Raw genomic sequence first — 21,142 nt, 5'->3', positions numbered from 1 at the left:
CGTGCCAACTCATGTGAGTCGGTCATGAGACACAAATCATAATGAACCCAAACATCGGGGCATCTTGTTGTTTCGATCACCATAACAACGTCATCATTAGTTGCCATTTGTTGTCGGTTTAAGGTTAATTATGGTTTGGAGTGTGTTTTATAGTTTTGGAAGTGGTTTAACAAGTACACAAACAAACCTTGCTATTTAGAGTAAAAAAATAACCTACTTATAGTTAAAAACCGGTTCCAACGGTCAAAAACGGCTATATAGCCGTTGGAATCGGTTCCTAACGGCTATGATATTTAAATTTCAAAAAAAACCGGTGGAACCGGTTTTTACGTAAAAACCGGTTCCGGTTCATACCCTACCCGGTTCTTAAAAGTTAGCATATCTGGGCATCGGTTCGGGTCGGGAACCGAACCGGTTCTTGATTGGAACCGGTGCCATTTTACAACCCGGTGTGAAAAAACCGGTTTCGAACCAGTTCGGGTTTTCCAGTTGAACCCGATTTGTGCACCTCTACTTTCACCTCCTCTCTCCTTCACGTAAGTGTCACTCAGATTTTCATTATCGCATCCCAATCCATCTTGCAAGTGCGTAAATGATCATCTTTCTCGTATTTTATATAATTAAAATTATAATAAATAAAAACTAAATTAACACTATTTAAAAAAAATTTAAAAGTTCATTAATAAAATAAAAATTACTACATCATTTACTTTTAGAAATCAATAAAAATACTATAAAAACGTAGTTCAAAATGTTCGGTGAGTACTACTCGATAGTATTGATTTTTTATCGGTGCCGAGGAGGCAATGGTGGTGTTCCCGGCGGCCCCGAGGCCACTCCGACACCTTTTTGTGACCACTCCCCTCACCCTAAGAACCACATAAACGAGTTATAGGCTCGCACTTACACGTATATATTAAAAAAAATGTTCAAAACTTTTGGTCACGTCTGAACAGGCCTTGTGAAATCGTCCACCTTGCATTTAGCCTGGTCCGTCCCTTTACATAAATACTGAAAGGTAAAACGTAAGAACATATGTTATGTATCACCTTCAAAGTACCAACTAAGATAACGATGTTATGTGTTTCACAATTTGTGTATTGTATAAAAGCATCTCTCTTAAACAATAACCAGACAAAATAGCACAAAACAAAAAATTACAAATGAAATAACTTTGAAAATTCCGAACATTTTCATAGATATTTCATACTTCTTTCCATGTGTCTTATCATAGGTAACACTTGAAATTTACCAGAAAATACAACAAAGTAAACGTCCAAGGTTGATATAAACCCTCACAGATCAAGTTTTTAAGTTTATATTTTAAACTATTTTTAGAAATTTAAGAAACTAAACACACGGAAAAAACTTGGTCAGGCTCTAGTTTTTTTTTTTTTGGAAGGTTGACTTTTTTGTACCGCATCCCTTAAATTTGGAGAGCCCCGTTGCCTCACTCTGACCAGATATGTTATTTTAACCGGGCTCATGCTGGCTTCAGAGTTTGGTTTGGGCGTTCCCCAGGAAACCATACCGCCGGTTGTCACTTGATAGTCGTTGTGTCACCACAAGAGCAGAACTCTTGGCGTAACACACGGTGGGACGAAAACCCTGGTGGGCTTGGAATTTGAACCGACAATCTCGCAAGACTCTTGCTCACCAAGTTTTGCATAATATCTCAAAATATTCTTATAAATTATTCTTCATCAACAAAAAAATTCAAAGTTCCAACCCATAAATGAATCACGAATCAAACCGTGTCATCGATCAATCCAAAAGGTAAGTTTTTCTTATCACAAAACATTGATAGTACGTGATTTGTGTTTATTCATATAACAATGGAGAATTTTCAGGTCAGAGATTGATGAAGACTACATAAGCAAATTACCAGATTAACTCCTTGCATATATCCTCTCAATTCATCCTTTGGATACTGGATCAAAAGCTGTAGCTCTCTTTACAAGGTTATTAAACAGATCTTGCATCAAACATGGAGGACCAACAGCCAAGATTCATGATTTTGAATCTGTGTTAAGTCATTTTCTGGTTAATTTTGATGAACACAATCCTCTAAAAAAGCCAAGAAAACTTGAATTTCATTTCGGTAAAGGTTTTATGATTACAACATCACTTGGGTCGAACAAAAACTTGAGTCTTGATTTTTCCAAAGGATATCAAGAATTCCCAAGGCAATTCGGGTGGGAGATTGTGTTGAATACCATGGATTTGGCGCATTCTACTCCGTATCAGTTTGCCGTCAAAACTCTTAAGTTAACTTCTGTTAACTATTTAAGTTGCGAAGTGGTTTCTTCTTTGGTCAACAAGTTTCGATATGTTGAGAGTTTGATAATTGAGAAATGCAAGGGATTGAGGTCTTTGAGAGTTGAAGGTCTTGCTAAGCTTACGAATTTAAGTGTTTTCGATTGTGTTGATCTAAAGTCGGTGTATGTAGAGGCTTTGGAGCTTAAATCTATTCGATATAGAGGGTCTTTGTGTTGGTTTTCTTTGAAAAATGTGATGTACTTGAAAGATGTCAAGTTGGATTTCCAGAGTCCGGTTCAAGTGGTTGAACCCTGGACTTTATAATTCACTCTTGCGCGCCATTCGAGATGTTAGCGTGCTTACGCTTCATGGATGAATGTTTAAGGTAAATTTCTTCTTGATAACAGGCTCAATATAGACTTGTAAGTTGTTAAATCATGTGTCTATATTTTCTTGTAGGAAGTCTTTGGGCCATTGTTGTCATCAAAACAAAATGAAGAACATTTCAAATTTAGCAAACTTGAGGATTTGTGGTGGATTGATAGTTGTATGCAATGTCATAACATTAACTTATTATTTGGTTTCTTAAAGTTCTATACTTCTCTGAAGCGGCTGTTCATAAGTGTAAGTTTTTCATTTCTTTTAATCTTATTCACAAACTACCATTAAGGGGTTGTTTGGTAGTCTCTTAATGATTCCATTAAAAGGCTTTGAATCGGTCAGAGGTAAATCGTGTTTGGTTCACTAAAAAACACACCTCTTAATGGTTCGTGAAGCCTGGGTAAGTTTCAAAAACATGCATGCTAAATGATTTAGAAGCTGCCTCTTAATCGGTTAGACCTCTTAATCATTCAACACAAGTTTGTGAAACAACCTCTAACTCTTGATTCTTTTAAGAAAGATTTTTTGAGGTGCTACTATGTGTTCACAGATTGACACGCGAAGCTACTCGAAATCATGTGAACACGAAAGCTCCTCCAAGGTCCAAAGGGAGCAATTGCGAAAGCTCAAAGTGGTGAAAATGGAAGGATTTGAATAGGAAGTAGACATCATGTGGTTCAAGGAGCATTTGATGGAAATTTTTGATGTTGAACCTCGAATTGTAGAGGTTAAGAAGGGGATGCAAGGCAGGTGTTTATTAAGAATCCCCAAACGCCAAGCTATTGGTAAAACAACAAAATCAAATAAGTTGAAGTTTTCCTATAAGTTTGTGGAAGAAGTTGAAGATAACAGGGGTTTATGCTCAAAGCATCCTCATATGCCATAAGTAGCCTTCTTTAAAAATTAATATTTTTCATGTTATATTTGATTAAATTTATAAATAAGACAATGGACCTTGTAAATAAATAGTGATTAACTCGAGTATACGAGTTTATTGATTATTTACTACATAATAATGGTGTTACCGAGTTTTGTGTTACGAAGAAAGGAAAGAAAGGAAAGACAATAATTTTTTTGTTAGAATGTTGAATTTCTTTTTTCATGTCGTCAGTAGAACTTGAACACAAGACCTCCAAACCTAATTAAGTGTTCCTAACAAGGAGCCTGAAGAAACACTAACCGGACCCCGGGCAGATTACGGGTAACCTGGGGGTTAGATAGATGTTTCCCACGAGGGGTTAGACCCGGTAAAGATGGTTCTTCTGATAACCTGCAAAACAGACACCGTGAGCTTGTCACTGAGAAGGGGGGGGGGTTCCTCCTTGTGACCACCCTCCGGCGTGAGAATCAGACTAGATTGCTCTTTAAATATAAATGTATATTAAGAGATTGCTAGAGCAGATATCAGGTATAATATGATAAGATATGTTAAGATGAGATGATCATACCATTTGTGGTATTTATAGCCGAAGGTAGGTTTCCAAGGAGGTGTGGCCGGCTGCAATAGTGTTCCTGTTCCACCAACAGTGGCCTACGCACGTGCCCTGCTGGTAGTTGGTGGGTAGGCAGCGGCTGATAGTGACCAGGCCTGCTGTGTACTATTCCTTTTCCACCAACTGCCGGCTATGCATGTGGTATGACAGGAGTTGGTGAGTAGGCAGCGGCTAATAGTGACATACAGTACAGGAGCATGCTGCTCGCCATACTGTTGTCAATAAGCTGTCGTATCTTTAGTCAGATCTTTTGCCCATACCTCGTCAGGTACAGTACAGAAGATCTTCCCGTATCGTACGGACTGGCTTATTTGGGCGGGAGTATTCCCCCTCCCGCCCTTGTGCGGGATTGTTCCCGGATTTGCTCATTCCTTCAGGTGACACTGAGTGATTGAGAGCTAAGTGCCTTGTGCGTGAGCCTTGCTGCGCGGGTGGCCTTCCCTGATGGCTTGTATCCGCAGCTGCGAGAACAGGCAGAGTCCTTCACCATTGGGAGGCATTTCCTGCGGGAACAGCTTACGTACTGCGCGTAAGGACGTCACGTCTCTGAGCATGGTTGGTCCTGCTGATCCAGTTGGTTTCTGCGCAGACGTCCCTCTTCAAGGTGAGTCTTGCGGGTCCAACTGGGCTCTGCTGGGACCTACCTCTTCAAGTCCCCCTAGTCCAATGTTCTTCTCATGGGTGTTTAATAAAGTGAGGTGAACTTTTGGACTTAAGCAAAGGGTTTTGAAAAGGGTTTTTTAAGGTTTTCCATGGGGATTCTTCCCGCGGAAGTCCTTGTCACTTGCAGAAATTCCCGACTTTCCTGCTTGATTTTTGGGTATGATGCTGGTAGGTCTGTAACCTCCTCGCAAGTCAGGAGCGTTGAGTCCCACTTGTGTGGATTCTCCATGAGGTTTTGGTAGTTTTGAACATAGTGATCAATTATGTTAAAACCACCAATTCCATCCTGGAGCTTCAAACAATGTAGTTCTCGACGTTCCCGCTATGCGGGGATGTTAATTCCGTTTCCGCAAGCATTGCCCAGAAGATCCTTCTTGGTTTCAATTCCCAGCGGAGCGCTGGTATGTGAAGGGTTTTGCCTTGACACTGTACCCGCGCTCGTCTTACGGTTACTTTACTTCCCAAGGTATTCCTGTCGTCAATTCCCTGCGGGTGCTAGGTATGTGAAGGGTTTTGCCTTAACACTGTACCCGCATCCGTCTTACGGTTACTTGGTTGCCAAGGTATTGGCTTCAATTGCCTGCGGGTGCTAGGTATGTGAAGGGTTTTGCCTTAACACTGTACCCGCATCCGTCTTACGGTTACTTGGTTGCCAAGGTATTCTTGGCTTCAATTCCCTGCGGGTGCTAGGTATGTGAAGGGTTTTGCCTTAACACTGTACCCGCATCCGTCTTACGGTTACTTGGTTGCCAAGGTATTGGCTTCAATTCCCTGCGGGTGCTAGGTATGTGAAGGGTTTTGCCTTAACACTGTACCCGCATCCGTCTTACGGTTACTTGGTTGCCAAGGTAAGGGGTATTTTCCCGCTTACTTTTGAATCTTTTTGAATTTTGAAATTCGAAAAGTTGGTGAAAGGATAAGAACAGTCCAAACCTCTGAAACGTCGTGCGACGGTTTCTTCTGACTGTGTCAGGACGTGCAGGAAGTTATGGTGACGTGACAGTACATGGTCATTCCAGACGCTTTTTCAGGCGCGTGGGCGCGATTTTTCGGGCGCATGGCCGCGAAATTAATGGTACGCGTCCTGTCAACAGCTGTTGCCAGCTTGCTTTTCGCCACGTGTTATAGTTTCACTGCACCTTTGATTTCTCTCTCCTCCGCATTAAATTCATCGCATTAATTGCGATTAGTATATAAAGGGGGAGAGGGTTCTTTGTAATCCACACTTTTCACTTTTCTCTTCATCTTCTAAACGATTTCCGGCGAATACTCATCTTTCAGTCGAGCATTCTCTTGAAATCGTTTTCTTCTTTCTTTTTGCAAGATGTCGTCTCGTGATTTCGAAGCTACAGCCGATGACAAGAGTACTGCTGGCGAGTGCCAGTGTGCTCTGCCTGTCGATCTGTATCAGTACGTCGTCAGGAAGTTCATGCTCGAGTCTCTCGAGCCTGAGTTTCCTGAACCCCATCAGACGGTGTACGATGCCCCCAGAGGCAAGATCGGGGTATATGCTGCATTCTTTGTTTATGGGAATCTTAGGTTCCCATTGACAAAGTTTGTTTACCGTGTCCTTGAGAGGCACGGTGTGCACCTGACCGAGGTGCATCCGATGGCGATTGCCAAGGTTCACCACTTCGAGTGGGTCTGCCGGATTCTGGGCATTGAGCCCTGTGTTGACCGCCTGATGACCTTCTATTCTTGGAGGTGCATCCAGGGGTGGTATACGTTGATAACCCGGATAAAGGGTTTGAAGATTTGCGCAACCGAGCGCAGTCTTCGCTCGTGGAAGCGGGAGTTCTTCTACATCTCCGCTCGCGCCATCCCCCTTGCCATGAAATTCAAGAATGGGCAAGCACTTCCCAGCCTTCACGCCTCCAACTACCAGGAGGCGGAATGGTTTGCGAAGATATCCCGAGTCCAATCTCCGGTTTACCGGTTTGCGGAGTCCGGGATGGTGATGCTGGGGATGAGCCGGGTGTGGAAGGCTGCGGATGCGCAAAAGATCCCAATCGTCCTTGAATACGGTTCGAACTCTGTTCCTTACGGTATGCTTTGTTTCTTTTTGTTGATTTAGAATTTCTTCTAATTTCTTTCCTGTTTATTTCAGAGGGGAACGACCTGCAGTCGCTCATGTACCCGCGGGAGGCTGACGGTCCCGCTCGGATGGGTACTCGCGCTCTAGACGAGAACGAGTTGCCCATCCTAGAACAAACGGCGGATCGGTTCGTGGAGGTCTATCCGCTAGGCCATGAGATCCTTAGCGCCAGGCGGCCAGGTAAGGCGCTATTCGACCCTCGACCCCTCAATGTTGAAACCTCTGCTGGAATTCCTCTAATCGTATGTTCTGATGAGGAATCCGTAGATGGTCCTCCGTTGGTGCGGAAGAAGAAGGCTGCCGGCGGGAAGGGGAAGGAGAAGGTGGCCTCCACTGCCGATCCGGTGCCTCGGAGACCGAGAGCGAAGAGGTGGCGGGGAATCCCGGTGGTGATAAGACCACCATTCCGGAGGCTGTGACAACTGTCACCGGAGAGCCCAGGATAACAATGGTGAGCGGCGTGAAGAGGCCGGCTCCATCGGGTTCATCCCCGCCTGTTCGTACATTTAGGCTCAAGAAAACCCGTAAGTACAAACTTCCTTATCTTTAACTTCATAGTTTTCCATTAATGCTTTTCTTTGTGCAGGCGTGGATGTTGACGCATTCCAGGGTGGAGCGCAGAGTATCCCTCCGCCCATGACGGTAGGCCTGGTCAGCCTACCTGAGGCGACGACCCAGGCGCCAGCGCCTGCTTCCGCTGGTTCAGTTGCTCACTCCTTTGAGCCGACTGTTCCAGCTGTGATGACGTCACCGCCGGCTGTGAGTGCTGTTTTTACCGCATCTTTCACCGGGCCGGCGGTTACTTTTGCTGCGGATTCCGCGACGGCGACCGCGGCGGCTTCTACCATGCCTCCGTCATCGGCATCGACGGCCGAACCTTCAGGTATGCATGGGGCTTCTCGCCAATCTCTGCCTCCTTCCCATCTGCCTGACCTTTTGGATGGATTTCCCTTGGGTTCAGGTGATGGGTTTGGCGGCTATCGGCCTGTTATTGACCCTACAGGTGCGTAGGGTTCTTTTGGCCCATTTTAAATATATATATATTTTTTTTATCATCTTTTCCTAACTGCTTTATGTTTTTTGCAGTGTCGGATTCCAATGAAGTGTATGTTCCACGATGGAACATTCGCCGAGGAACAACCCTTCGCACCCCTGTGGAGTGCGTGGAGTGGGCTCATCACGCTGCTCCCAGTGGTGCGTTGGGAGAAGCCATGGCTAGCTACCAAGAGGGTAGGCTAACCAATGAGCTTCGGGTTCTCCTGGCCCAGATGCAGCCGCGCGTCGAGCTGCTTTGTCGTGAAAACGACAAGTTAAAAGCAGCTCGCATTAAAGAAGTGGCTCAGGCGCGGGCTGTCCGGGAGGAGAACCAAAGGCTTTCCGCAGTGGCTGCGGAAAAGGAGAAGGCCTTCAAGGCCCTCGAGGTTGAAGTTCAGGCTCGGCTCGAGGCCCGTTCCAAGGCTGCCCAAGCTGTTAATGAACAGCTTCGGCTAGCTAAGGAAACTGCAAGGAACGCAACCGAGAGGGCCACCAAGGCTGAAGCTGTTGCTGAGCCTCTACGCGTGGAGAATGAAGAGCTTAAAGCCAAATTAGAGGCTCTCCAGCAGGCTCATGATGCCTTGGCGATGGAAGACGCCAAAAAGCTCCAGGAGATCTTGGACCAGAGGGGGGTGCTTGACCATGCTGAGCGGAAGCTAAAGGGTGTCGAAGAGGCTGCGGCTAAAGAAGTGTTGCTTGCCAACCTCAACAAGAGTGAAGCCGAACGCGCCCGTAACGAAGCTCAAGCTGCCCTCCAAGAAGCTCTGGTTGCCAAGGAATGGCTTCTTCGAGAAGCGTTGTCTCAGGTATGCTTTTCATTTCTTTACGCTTTTCTTTGTAGATAGAAAAGGTTTTGATACTTGTATATTTTCTTGTAGGTTGTGCATCGGGTCTTTGCTGAGACCTCTTATGATGATGCTATGAGCGCAGCCCTCAACGCTTCTCATGAGGATGGGGAAAAGGCCGGCTTCCTGCTTGGTCTAGGTTTCGTTGAGAAAGGCATCCCGCCTTCCAACTTCCCTTTGTATAATGTTGATACTGAAGCTGTTTACGAACAAGCAGTGAATCAGTATGCCGCCTTCCCGCATCCGGTGGTGGAGAAGGTGAACCAAGTTGCTGCTGCTGATGATGGGCTAGCTATCCTTAAAGCTTTCCTTGAACTGCCACGATCTACTGATGGTGCTGGTCCAAGTGGAAGTGGCCCTGAAGCTTGATCCTGAAGATCCCTTCCCACTGCTAGGATAGATTTAGCCTGTATAGATTTATTTTGTTGTAGGCGGGTAGTTACCCGGCCATTCTTGTAATGAATCATTGTGAAATATAAATCTTTGTGCGGGTAAGACCGCTACTTTCTCTGGATTCCTTGCTTTATAAACGTTATATGACTTGCATACTTTAGTTTAAATTAGCAATTTTCCAAGTGTTAAGAATAAGTTAACCTTTGATCGTGGTAGATAATGGGTTGAAGTTTTGCTTCCTCTTTCGTGATTGTGCGGGTATGATCGTCACTTGCACTTAGCAGGATGGCTAAACTTTACCTACATCTGACCTGCGTGGAGGTTTTCCTCATCTTTTCTGAGGATAAGTTAACCTTTGAACGTGGTAGATAATAGGTGTGAAGTTTTGCTTCCTCTTTCGTGATTGTGCGGGTAGGACCGTCACTTGCACTTAGTAGGATGGCTAAACTTTACCTATATCTGACCTGCGTGTAGGTTTTCCTCATCCTTTCTGAGGATAAGTTAACCTTTGAACGTGGTAGATAATAGGTGTGAAGTTTTGCTTCCTCTTTCGTGATTGTGCGGGTAGGACCGTCACTTGCACTTAGTAGGATGGCTAAACTTTACCTATATCTGACCTGCGTGTAGGTTTTCCTCATCCTTTCTGAGGATAAGTTAACGTTTGAACGTGGTAGATAATAGGTGTGAAGTTTTGCTTCCTCTTTCGTGATTGTGCGGGTAGGACCGTCACTTGCACTTAGTATGATGGCTAAACTTTACCTATATCTGACCTGCGTGTAGGTTTTCCTTATCCTTTTTTGAAATTTCTAAGTGTTTAGGATAAGTTAACCTTTGAACGTGGTAGATAATAGGTTGAAGTTTTGCTTCCTCTTTCGTGATTGTGCGGGTAGGACCGTCACTTGCACTTAGTAGGATGGCTAAACTTTACCTATATCTGACCTGCGAGTAGGTTTTCCTCATCCTTTTGTTAGAAATTCTGTTTTGAATAACCGTTCGACGCGCGGTTGTTAATAGGTTAGTGTTCAGTTTCCTCTCATGATTCATGCGGATAGACCGGCACTTTCATTTAGTAGGATGACTGAACTTTTCCCCTTCAACTGACCTGCGTGAAGGTTTGCCGTTTTTTGGGTTTATGCGGTTTTGCCGCCTTCCCCACGCAACGACACACTTATGTATGCGGTGAAAACCGGCATCAGTGTTAAAAGTATAAATGTAAAATCATCAGCGTCGATGTTCTAAGGAGAATCATTTCCATTAGAAGTGGCTCTGGGCCTTTTCTTTACAAATTTGGAATTGATTTACATGCAAACTGTGTAATTGAGCTCCCTTCCATGTTGTTGGGATGGGAGTGCCATCGAGCCGATACCTGGTTCAGGATCTCGTTCTTTACGCAGCATGTAGTCTCCATATTGAAGCTGCAATTTTATTCGTGTTTTCCCCAGCTGGGGTTCTACACGCATCAGCCTGCTCAGCGTTCATTGCGCCACGAGGTGCGCGAGCGTCCCATCTCTGACAAATGCTTCGACCATGTCCTTTACGTCTATGCATTCTTCGGTGTTGTGGCCTTTTGTCCTGTGAAAGTCACAGTATTTGCTCCGATCAGCATTGTGACGATGTCGGATTATTTGAGGCTTTGGCCATAGGAGCTCCTCAGTAGCGAATATCTCGGTGACGGTTTTGGTGAGCGGCGTCCATCTGGAGTTCTTGTTTGACTGTACGTTATCCCTTCCGCCTAACCGATGCTACAAGCCGGATGAGGTGTCAAAGTTTACCCTTGACTGCCAAATGCCTAGCTTCCGCTTTTTGTTTAATCGGGCGGTAAGGACGTTGTCTTCTCTTGTTTTCTGGGTGTAGAGGTTTGTGCTCTGTGGGAGATCTCTACCCAGTTGCTTCTCCGTTTCCGCAAAGCGTTTAGCTGCTGTCATGATGGCATCCCATGTGGATGGCATGCCATCTTTACCCGTTAAGGTGCGGATGAGCTCTGGGTCGTTCGCGTCCTGAATAAAAGCAGCGTGAACAAGATCTTCGCTAATGTTACCTAGACTTAGGTTCTTCGAGTTGAAGCGAGTGATGAAGTCTAGCAAAGATTCATCTTCCTCTCGAATGCATTTGAGGATTGTCCATTGCTCCTCGGTATACTTTCTTTGCTGGCTGAAGTGTTGGCTAAACTTCTGTTGGAAATATGCCCAGTCATAGATGTGGTTGACCGGTAGACGATCGAACCACGCTCTAGCAGCCCCAACAAGTGTCATTTGGAACATGTAACACCACGTAGGTTCCGTCCAACTACTGACGGTTGCCCCCGCTATGAATCTGTTCAAATGATCATCTGGGTCAGATATACCATCATATGTGCCTATGCTGGACATTTGTTTGGCACTTTTTGGGGCAATTGCTTCCGCAATATCCCTTGCAAATTTGGACGTTCCCGCATTTGCAACGTTTGGTCTGAATGTTTTGGAGAAGTCACGTGGACTTCCCTCTGTGTTTTTTGGTTTGAAGGCTTCTCCAAAATGCCTTCTCGGTTCGGAGTCCGTTTCCTTACGCTTCCCTTTTGCCCTATGGCGAGGGTTCGCGTCGGAGTCGGATTCCTCCGAGTCATCGTCCAAGTATTCTTCGAATTCGTCAGCCTGTTGGACGGAATGCAAGCGTTCGTCCAACTCAGCTTGGAATTCCTTTTGACGTGCCTCCGCCAATGCCTTAACTTCATCGAGTGTTTGGCGGGGGAGTCTTGTTCGTTTCTCTAACTGGGTATCGGTGAATCCCAGTGAGCGATTATTTACTGCACTTGCCCCAGCTTGGGTAACTGGGGTAGTGTTCGTAAAATTTACTTCACTAGCCCCAGCTTGGGTAACCGGGGTAGTGTTTGTAAAGACTGTGTAGCCGGTATTCCCCCCAGTAGCTGGGGTTGTGATTACCGGAGTTTCTTTAACCATCTTTCCAGAAGTTTGAAAAAACTGAAAAGAAATGAAGTTCTAGCTTTATGCACGGATGGCGCCAATGAAGAAACACTAACCGGACCCCGGGCAGATTACGGGTAACCTGGGGGTTAGATAGATGTTTCCCACGAGGGGTTAGACCCGGTAAAGATGGTTCTTCTGATAACCTGCAAAACAGACACCGTGAGCTTGTCACTGAGAAGGGGGGGTTCCTCCTTGTGACCACCCTCCGGCGTGAGAATCAGACTAGATTGCTCTTTAAATATAAATGTATATTAAGAGATTGCTAGAGCAGATATCAGGTATAATATGATAAGATATGTTAAGATGAGATGATCATACCATTTGTGGTATTTATAGCCGAAGGTAGGTTTCCAAGGAGGTGTGGCCGGCTGCAATAGTGTTCCTGTTCCACCAACAGTGGCCTATGCACATGCCCTGCTGGTAGTTGGTGGGTAGGCAGCGGCTGATAGTGACCAGGCCTGCTGTGTACTATTCCTTTTCCACCAACTGCCGGCTATGCACGTGGTATGACAGGAGTTGGTGAGTAGGCAGCGGCTAATAGTGACATACAGTACAGGAGCATGCTGCTCGCCATACTGTTGTCAATAAGCTGTCGTATCTTTAGTCAGATCTTTTGCCCATACCTCGTCAGGTACAGTACAGAAGATCTTCCCGTATCGTACGGACTGGCTTATTTGGGCGGGAGTATTCCCCCTCCCGCCCTTGTGCGGGATTGTTCCCGGATTTGCTCATTCCTTCAGGTGACACTGAGTGATTGAGAGCTAAGTGCCTTGTGCGTGAGCCTTGCTGCGCGGGTGGCCTTCCCTGATGGCTTGTATCCGCAGCTGCGGGAACAGGCAGAGTCCTTCACCATTGGGAGGCATTTCCTGCGGGAACAGCTTGCGTACTGCGCGTAAGGACGTCACGTCTCTGAGCATGATTGGTCCTGCGGATCCAGTTGGTTTCTGCGCAGACGTCCCTCTTCAAGGTGAGTCTTGCGGGTCCAACTGGGCTCTGCTGGGACCTACCTCTTCAGAGCCCATAACAGTGATATGATGGATGCATTTCATATTGATCTTTTTTCATACTAACTAGTCGATAAATGCGCCTATATGTTGAGAAAATGATTTAACGGTGCAATTAAAAAGGAAAAAGTTATGGCATGAAAAATATAAAAAAACAATATTCACCAGATTAATCATTATAATTTCAAATATACCCTAATAACTTATCTACTTCTACTCCTAAATTACCACCAATAATATATCCATTGTCAACTTTTGAACCATGGTCTTTTCTCTCAGAGTTAAGAGACTCTCCCAACAAAGTCTAGAATCACGTTATGAGCTAACTAAAAATGTTGGACTGGACTAGTAAAATTGACCAAAAGTGGTTAAATAGTATGAAGAATCTTGTGATATCTTTATATATATATATATATATATATATATATATATATATATATCTATATATATATATATTAATTAACTTTTCATTTTTTGAATACCTAATCAGTAATCATAGTATATATATGATTATGGATTATAGTAATCTAATTCCATGTAAATCGGAAAGTTTTAAGGATTGAGTTCTTATTTTGATGTTTCTAGAAATTTAAGAAGCAAAATACACGAATAACATGGCGTGACTCTTGTAGTCTTGTCCACCAGCAAGGTTTAGGAACAGAAATCTCATGTCATCGTTCGAAATCCTCAACCAAGACACGGAAGAAGAACCAATTATAAGGTAAAATATTCTTTTTCTTAAATATTCAATGGTGATTTGTAGGAATTAAGGTTTGTGTAAAATAAAACGTACCGCCTAGTGCCTAGGGGCTTCAAGTTTTTTTTTTGTGATCATTATTCTCTATGATTTTTGTTTAGGCCAGCTATATATAGTTATACACATAATATCTTACATCTAATTAATTTTTAAAGTTTTACTGTCTACATGGTAGGGACGATGTCTGGATGCTAGCCAAAACGGCCATTTGACAAATAAAAAATCTCAAAGTTGTATTGTCTATGGTCGGAGCGGTAGTCTGGATATTGTTCAAAAGACTGTGTTCTGACTAATAATGTTCAAAGTTTGACTTTTTTTTTCTTGTTTCTAGCCAAAACGGCCATTTGACAAAAAAAAATCTCAAAGTTTTACTGTCGATGGTCAGATCGTTCAGATATTGATCAGAAAACTGTGTTCTGACTAATAATGTTCAAATCTTGACTTTCAATTTCTTTGTTGTTTTTTTTTGTTTGTTTAAATGGCCGTTTGATAATGTGAAATTAGACTACGTCTTTTATGTTGAAACCGCTTTAGGCACAAAAAAAAGGTTGACCTATTTTGGGTAACAATATTTTGCAGGTCAGAGACTGATGAAGACTACATAAGTAAATTACCAGATGATGTACTTCGAAAAATTCTTTTAATTAACCCTTTGGATCCTGGATCAAAATCTGCAGCTCTTGTTACAGGGTTAGCTGACAGACCATGGGTAAAAACAGTCAAAAGTCAAGAGATTGTAACTGAAATGATTGATTTATATTTATATTATTATTGCAAAGAATATCCTTTAATAACAGCACCCAGAAAAATTGTATATCATCTCAGTAAAGATTTGATAGTAACCGCATCTACTCCGTCGTACAAGAATCTGACTCTTGATTTTTCCAAAGGAAACCAAGAATTTCCAATGCAATTCGGATGGAAGATTGTGATAAATACCGATACCATGCCGATGACACATTGTTACTCATGTCCAATGTTTGTCAAGACCCTTAAACTAACTTCACTTAACTTTTTAAGTTGTAAACTAGTTTCTTCCTTGATTAAAAACTTTCGCTATGTCGAGAGCTTGATAATTGAGGAATGTCATGGGTTATGTTCTTTGAAAGTTGAATGTTGTGCTAAGCTTAAGAGCTTAAGTGTTTCAAATTGTGTTGATCTTGAGTCGGTGTGTGTGAACGCGTTTGAGCTCAAATCTCTTCGATATAGCGGACCATTATGCTCGTTTTATTTGGTAAATGTGGAGTGCTTGAAAGATGTCAAGTTGGATTTCAAGGGTCCGTGGTTCAACCAGTTGAACCATTCGCTCTATGATCTACTCTTGCGAAACATTCAAGGTGTTAAAACACTTACACTTCATGGATGGATGTTTAAGGTAAACTTTTTTATCTTTTCAATATTAATCTAGACTTGTAGTATATAACACACTTGTACCATGTAGATCGATTCGGTGTTTTTATGTTTTTGTAGGAAATCTTTGGACCGTTGTTGTCATCAAAGCAATATTTCAAATTTAGCCAGCTTCAGGATTTGTGGTGGATTGATAATAGTATGGAAGAGCATGACATCAATTCATTGTTTGGTTTTTTGAGATTTTGCCCTTCTCTTAAGAGGTTCTTCATAAGTGTAAGTTCCCTTTATATCTCAAATCAATTATAAGCCTTCTTTTGTTATGCAATGTGGTTGGTTAATGGTACCTTTAGTCCATAAGGAAGAAGTTAATCTCATACAAGAATTTCAAATATTAAAATTATTTCTCTTAACTTAATTACATAAGAATTGTAAATATTATGACGTAATTTAGGATTATTGAAGAATGAGGAAGGTTAACGTACAAATGAAATTAACGTGTTAAACGTGAGAATCAGGTACAATAATTATACAAGTAGAGTAATTATGTAATTACATCATAGAGTATGTTCTCTGTCACACGCTTTTTTTTTTGGCTTTCACCCTTCTATTTTCCTCTAAAACACACCCTCCTTATATTTTCTACCTTGATTTTCTTATTTTAAATTAATATGAAAGTATTCCAACTAAATTTATCTAGTCTCATTTACAAAACACACACATCATAACACTTGGTTCTTTTAGGAAGATATATAACAAGCTACTATATATATTAACAGATTGACAGTCGACGCTACTCAAAGCCCTATGTTGGTGAACTCGAGAGCACCATCAATGTCCGGAAAGGGCGACCACAAAAGCTCCAAATGGTGAAAATTGAAGGTTTTGACAACGACGTAGACATCATTTTGTTCATCGAGCATTTGATGGATGTTTTGAAAGTTGAAACTCAATTTGTAGTGAAGAGGAAGGGATGCAAGACATGTGCTTATTAAAAATCCGCAAGCACCACCCTCGTGGTAGAGCAACATCGGAATCAGAAAAGTTGAAGTTTACTTACAAATTTGTGGAAGAAGTTGAATATGACAAACACCCTCATATGCCATAAAATTCCTTCTTTACATGTTATACTTTGACCAGTTCTAAAAAATTAACGTTGGAGTTTTAGTAGTTTAATTTGAAATTAATAATGTCTTTCATGTTGGCATGATCTTAGTGATAAACGGGGCGTTTAATAATCGAACAGGACTTGGAAAATCAAAATTCGAACCAAATCTCAATTTGGCTTTAGAAATTTCGAATAGGGTTAGTATAGTATCTGAATTATGAATTCAATTTTAGAACCAAATTCATGACCCGAATATCCAAATTCAAGTTAAATTCAAGTTATATGTACCTTTTTTTCCTATTTATTAGAAAGACAGAGATTGCATGTATAATTTACATGTAAAAATACACTTATACATAATACACAAACACAAATATGTTTATAATCTTTTTTTTTCAAAGGCAAATGCTATATTTCTTTTCTTCTTTTTCTTTTTTAACAGCAAATGTTATACTTCTAAACTCCAGCCAGGTTTGAATCTATGGTCTCTTCTCTAAGAACACAATTTGTTTAAAAATTTAAACCAAATTCCATGATCATCATTGTTGGATTTTGATTTCGAAAACATCAATTACAAGATTCTGAGTATTTAAGTGATTTTTTTTAAGAAAATGATTATTTTGAAACAATTCAGGTTAATGAAACAAATTGTTAACAAAACAAATGAGACATCGGTTGGTATAAATGCTTCAAATTATAGAAAGAACAAAGAACAATGACAAAGAACTCTCGTAGGTTTTTTTATATTGATAAACTCACTGATGATAAATGAAGTACATGGAAGCCCTATAAATACTTAAAAGAAATCCTAGAAATACTCAACAGAAAGTAGACTGACTCAAATGCTGTTAAAGACTTATTCAAATAAAACTCAAAAGAGAAAGCTAGATAATAGGGCATGTGCATGACTGAGCAACAATGAGGATAGAGAGTTCATGCAACAAACTTTGAATTATTCTTCCACATCCTCCCTTGATTCAAAGTCTTTGACATTCAACAATGATCTGAACTTGACAAACTTTTCTTTGGCTAATGACTTGGTGAACACATCGGCCATCTGGTTGTGAGTGCTACAGTACTCCAAGCACACAGTTTTCTTCATGACCATTTCTCTAATGAAGTGATATTTGAGTTCAATATGTTTAGACCTTTTATGCAGAACTGGATTCTTGGAGAAATTAATAGCTGACTTGTTATCACAGTATATCACAGTAGGTTGTGTTTGTTGGAACCCAAGGTCTTCCAAAATTCTTCTTATCCAGATGGCTTGGTGTCACGCCCCGACCAAAGACGGCGGAACATGCCGGGGTGCAACGATTGCTCATAAGCGCATGACACTATTTAAAGCGACAATATTTAACAAACTCATTTTATTTCACAACATCGAAAATGTCACATAACCAAATATTCATAAGTCAAATACAACAAAATATAGCAAATTAAATATTGTTCATTTTTGCTAATATCCTAACGGTATTTGTGACGTTTTCTTCACCGAACTCCAAAATCAACCTAGATGCAAACTTGTAACATTTCATAAAATAAAGTTTATCAACACAAAGGTTGGTGAGCAATTCATAAGTTTGAACAATAGATATATAGTATGAAAAGCCACAAAACTAGTATACAAAACCATAAATAATAGCTATAAACTTGGATAAATAGTTATCGCTAACAAGTTAGCGACACCCAACTATAAGGGGTTGCCAAATAGTTTAGGATTTTATAGTTATCGTTAATTGCATTACATTAACGACACCTTGCCATGAGGGGTTGCCAAATGGTCTAGGATTTATAGTTCCACCATCAAAAAGCGATAAACACATAGGCAAATAAGCATAGAACACCAAATCGAGCAATTATTCAAGTAAAGTATACAACAACGTTTGTGGTTTAAGACCCAAGTATAAAACATTTAGTTTAGATAAGATGAAATGTCACCCCCAAAATAAAAGATAGAAAACGGGGTATGAAGTTACTCAGGTTCAAGTAATAAACTTGAAAGATTGATTATTTGTAGATTTGCCGGAACGACGAGTTAACGTATGAGGCCTAAATAAAAGAAAGTCTTGGATTTAGAAGGTTGTCTTGAAGATCTTTAAATAAAATAATTGTTGCAAAAAGTAAACAATTTAAAGTTCAAGGTTTAAAATGTAACTATTTAAGAATTTATAATAATAACCCTTTAAAAATGTGAGTTTGCTCAAAACCGGGTTGAAGTATCCAACCTTAATATTTACTTAACCAATGTTAAGTAATAAGGTGGGAAAAATGCTAAAATGCAAGTTCCGTTGGGACAAAGATACTAAAATGGTTTTTTAATGAGTGTTCGGGTTGTCGGTTCGGGTCTTGACAAATGGTCAAACCCAAATAACTTTCCAAAATATTAATTATTATGAGATAACTCATTAAAACATAATAACACTTAACCAAGTATGTAGATCTATTGTTTTAGAACTAACAACGTACGTTAAGCGAGTGTTCGGTTTTGTCGGTCCAACTATGTTATGAGACCAAGTTGGATCCAACATTTCCAAGTACTTAAGAAGATGATTAAAATCAGTTTGTAAACTATTTTTAAAGAAATATACAAATCTTGATAGCTAAAAACACACTTGTGTGTCTTAAGCGAGTAAAATCCGATCGGTTCGGTTTACATTTCACAAAAAGTTCATAGATGGATTCTACATACCCATATATCATAGATCTTGTATAAAATGTACAAATGAAAATATTTAAGTTCTACAACTAAAAAGGTCAACAACAAGTGTTTTTAACAAAAGTTCGGTTTGGTTCGGTTTCCATCTCACAATGAGTTCATAGATGGATTCCACATACCCAAGACTTGTAAATGTGACTAACAAACTAAAATGAGCAGAAGTTAGGTATAAATGAGATGTATAATAAGTTATGTGTGTGTATATATATATATCAAGAACACGAAGTCCTCCATGAAGCCTTGCCTTATGACATTCGAAACTTAATCAACCGGAGTCGGTGAAGTAACAAATAAAGGAAACAAGGGGTGTGTATTATATATATGTTGTACCACCATATTCAAGTGTTAGTAATATTAGATGAACAAGTTAAAATGAAAGACTATAGTTAGTTGACCTTAAGAAATCAAAATAACAAAATGTTGAAGATGAATACTTGGATTTGAGAGAGATTTTGGAGAAGATGAACAACCAAAATGATGTATGGAGCCAAACTTTTATAATGGTAAGAGTATGGTTCATACAAATAGGGTAAAGATGCATGTGATGGTTGAAATGGTCAAACAAGTTTTTGGTAAATGGCAATAATAGTCCCCAAAGTTTGGTTTAAGTCATTTTTAAAGAGTTTTAAGGACCAAAAAGAATGTTTTCAAGACCCAACAAGTGTAAAACAATATTGTAACATAAAATCCATCATTTTGATTATATCATAAGCTTTGGTTTACAAAATGGATCGGTTTACATGATAAACGAATACAAAAAGACCCGAAATTGACGAATGTCACACTTGGCAAGTAGCACCAGTGGCTGAGATATACTCAGCTTTTGTGGCTGAGATATACTCTTTGAGCACCATGCAATGGCGCCATTGCCTAATGAGAAAACATAAGCCGATAAGCTCTTCCTAGTATCTGGGCAACTTGCCCAATCACTGTCACTGTAGCCAGTGAGCACAATCTCCTGTTCCTTTTTGTACCAAATACCAAGGGCTTTTGTACCAGCAACATACTTCATGATTCGTTTTGCAGCACCAAAGTGAAGCTTAGAGGGATTATGCATGTAACGTGCCACCATACCCACAACATATGCCAAGTCAGGGCGTGTATGTGTGAGATAAATCAAACCTCCCACTAAGCTTCTGTATAATTCACCATCAGCTGGGTCACTTCCATCTTCAAGTTGAAGTTTTTCATTATAGTTCATAGGAGTTGCTTCAGCATTGCTTGTATTCATACAAAACCAGGTCAACAGGCTATTGGCATACTTCTCTTGACACACAAAGATCCCTTCCTTGGTTTGTTTGACTTCAAGACCAAGGAAGAAATTGAGACTCCCCATATCAGTCATTTCAAAGGTGTGCATCATGTGGTATTTGAAATCTGAAATCATCTTTTCACAGGAAGAAGTGCAAATTATGTCATCAACATAAAGACATACATAAAGAATACCTTTTTCATTCAGCTTGAAATACAAAGTAGGCCCATTGCAGCTGCGTTTAAACCCATGGTCCATGAAGTATGTATCAATTTTCTCATACCAGGCTCGGGGAGCCTGTTTCAAGCCATGTAGGGCTTTCTTCAGTTTGTAGACCATTGTTTCTTTTCCATGAACCAAGAACCCTTCAGGTTGCTCAACAAAAATTTCTTCGGTTAAGTCACCATTGAGGAATGCAGTCTTGACATCAAGTTGATGCACATTCCATTCTTTATGAGCAGCAACAGCGAGGATTATTCGAATAGTCTCGAATCGGGCAACGGGAGCAAATGTTTCTTGATAATCAACTCCGTGTTGTTGAGAGTAGCCCTTGACTACTAAGCGAGCTTTGTACCTCTGAATTTCTCCATGTGGACCAAGTTTGGTTTTGAACAACCATTTTACACCAACAATATTTTTATCAAGTGGGTGTTGAACTAGCTCCCATGTCTGATTTCGTTCAATGGCCGCAAGCTCCTCCTCCATAGCTTGAACCCATTTTTTTATCTTGAACAGCTTCGTTGTACGTGATAGGATCTGAGATGTTGAGGGCAAATTGGCATGTTGAGAATAGGGCTTCTTCATCAGATAGTCCTTCACCACTAC

General features: G+C 41.0%; 2 pseudogenes across 1 annotated transcript; both read left to right on the top strand.

Moving 5' to 3' along the window:
- The first annotated feature begins 1,735 nt into the window (after nt 1-1,735).
- On the top strand, nt 1,736-3,641 carry LOC143610710 (F-box protein At2g39490-like; annotated as a pseudogene). The gene is made up of 4 exons (XR_013149637.1): nt 1,736-1,776; nt 1,851-2,644; nt 2,719-2,883; nt 3,191-3,641. The product of XR_013149637.1 is annotated as an F-box protein At2g39490-like (transcript).
- Nucleotides 3,642-13,799: 10,158 nt separating this feature from the next.
- LOC143610709 (F-box protein At2g39490-like) lies at nt 13,800-16,552 on the top strand (annotated as a pseudogene).
- Nucleotides 16,553-21,142: the final 4,590 nt, after the last annotated feature.

Source organism: Bidens hawaiensis, unplaced genomic scaffold, assembly GCF_021521415.1.
Source record: "Bidens hawaiensis isolate Kalapana, Puna unplaced genomic scaffold, B.hawaiensis_p1.1 tig00027557_1, whole genome shotgun sequence".
Lineage (NCBI taxonomy): Eukaryota > Viridiplantae > Streptophyta > Magnoliopsida > Asterales > Asteraceae > Bidens > Bidens hawaiensis.
The sequence above is the reverse complement of the archived record's forward strand: the minus strand, read 5'-3'. Positions and strand labels throughout refer to the sequence as shown.